The sequence below is a fragment of the Musa acuminata genome, chromosome BXJ2-6 (assembly GCF_036884655.1).
Source record: "Musa acuminata AAA Group cultivar baxijiao chromosome BXJ2-6, Cavendish_Baxijiao_AAA, whole genome shotgun sequence".
In the NCBI taxonomy this organism is placed as follows: Eukaryota; Viridiplantae; Streptophyta; class Magnoliopsida; order Zingiberales; family Musaceae; genus Musa; species Musa acuminata.
Window position 1 is genome coordinate 32502115 of NC_088343.1, and position 2491 is coordinate 32504605.

Here is a 2491-nt window from a genome sequence, read left to right on the forward strand (position 1 = left end):
ATCGGAACAGAAGACGATGCTGCTTCCATGGTGGCACAGTCTTGGAGTTTTAGATGCAGTGACGCATGGTCATCAGGCTGGAAGTCATCGGGATGGAGATCCAGCGATGGGATTTGCACTAGGTATATCACGCCTCCTACTCCCTCTACCGCACCAATCTCTCCCTTTGTAGAGTGACACAATGCTGCGAGAAACTTCGGTGCAAAGAAGGAAAACACCACCAGTTGTACTTGCAGAGTAGTGATGGGGAGGAGAGGGGATGGAGGATAGAGGAGAAGGTTTGGCTCTGCCTCCGCAGGAAGAAGGTGGGGGCGCTTGCATCCTGTTGTCCGCTGGTATCTTGCTTCGTTAGCAGCGAGTCAATTAATAGGAATCTGATAGCTGGATGATCTGATCACTGATCAGAGGCAGCAAAAGGAAACTACAATGAACGTGAAAGAAGAGAGAGAGAGAGAGACTGCAACGATTGTCGGGTAACAGCAGAAAGACCTCCGAGCAGATCAGCGAAGCAGGCAACCGCAAGTGTTGCAACGGGCTGCAGCGAATGGATAGCACAGAGATGTTGACACAGAGCGACAGCAGGAGATGACAATCGCTGTTCACCAAGGAAGTGTCGTAGTAGCCACAAGGGAGAAAGTGATGACAATAGGACAACCGTCGTCGCTTCAGATCAATGTCGCCGGAGGTGTGCCGAGGCAGAGGAGAGTAGGTTCTCGGTGGAGGAGAAGACAACGTCGTGCCCATGGGGTCACCGGGAAGTCGTCTCCGGTAAGTCACGGGGAATGCTCCGACTCCAGGAGATCTCAGATTTGCAGATCTGGGATCTACATCTTAGGAGGTGTCCGAGGAGACCAGCAAAGTCGGCAGCGACTTTCGTGGCTGATCAGTGGTGCCAATGAGGGCGACGACGACGTTTGAGACCGCAAGAGGACTTGACGGAGCGAAAGAGAAGGGTTACAATGGCAGTAGCAGCGGGTAATCGCGGTGGAGTGAGGTCTGCGAGCGAAGAGGAAAAGAACAGTGTTGTGGATTCAGGAGATTCTAACGTAAGAATTGCTGTATCATAGAAGATAGAAGATACAAGATAGAATTTAAAATAGAAGCTGTTTTCATATATATACTTCCTATTTATATAGATTAGGAGAAAATTTTTTTCTGCAGCGAGATTTTCTCATATAACTAGAAAAATCTTTTCAATTTTGATATGTCAAATATATATTAAATATAAAAACTTATTGTTCATTTTTATGATATTATCTTTAGTCAAATTTTCTTGACACTGCTCCGATCATCTTTTCTAAACTTTATTCCTATTTCTAATTAATACATGATTTTACATATATATTTTAAAAAACTTTTGTGCATTAGTTGGTGAGAAAATTTGCATTTGCAATCAAATATACTTTTTGGATTATATGTATATATATATATATATTTATTAATTTTATTTTCCTTCATATATGTGTATAATTTTCAAATTTAAAAGGAAACAATTATTTTTACCATTATTTCCACGTGTTATTTTTGCATAAACTTATGACATTAAATACATCAAAAGTCAAGTTAAAAAAACATGTTCTGAATGAACAAAGTGATACATTTTTTTAGATTCCCAAACCTTAAATCAGTTGCCATTTCACAATATCGTATATCAACACAAATTTATATTCCGATCTTCATAATTAATTTCTTTAACCCCCTCAATTTGGTGTGAATTTCTATATTTTCTCGCATAACATACCTTTTAAAAGAATCTTGAAATTGGATCCTTTAGAAAAACAAAATTATGTTCTGGTTTAGGGCCGATGGTCTAAAATAATTGACATAAATATTTTTTTTTGTGATAATTGTTCGTTGTAATTCTTTTATGAATATACAATTTTTCATTACTGTGATTCTAAATTACAACGCTTAGCTCTTCGTCGGAGGGAAAAAAAAAAAGTACAGATCATCATTTTTTTTTTAATGTAAATGGTAAGTAATGAAAATAGAATTCAAGTTCAACACTTCGTATTAAAATTTCAAAGCCTTTATCTGATACTTTTGAAAAAGCATGTCAAGTTTTTCACATTTGATAACATTTGTAGAGATCCAAATCACAAAAATTAGAGATGAATGATGTCTCACTACCTCTTCGCTTTGGTTTATGGGTTCATGGATAATGTGAGTAGGCGACCTCGACTCCAATCTTAACCCAAAACACATCATCCAATTGGCCCAAAATCCTCAAGACACGCATATCCTCAACTTCTTCGCGATTCGTGCAACCCCTTGAATGGCGACGTGGCACCGACATGGGTTTTCCATGCCGAATACAACACCCTACACTTTCTTGTCATTCGGACACGTGCTCGATTCTTTAACCAAGGGCGACGTTGAGCACCGTTGGATCTCCAAGGGACTTTTAGATCCGCCGTTGAAATAATATGCGATCGCATGTCCTCCCGTTCTAAATGTCTCGGCAGCCGCTCCGTCCGTGATTCTTGAAACA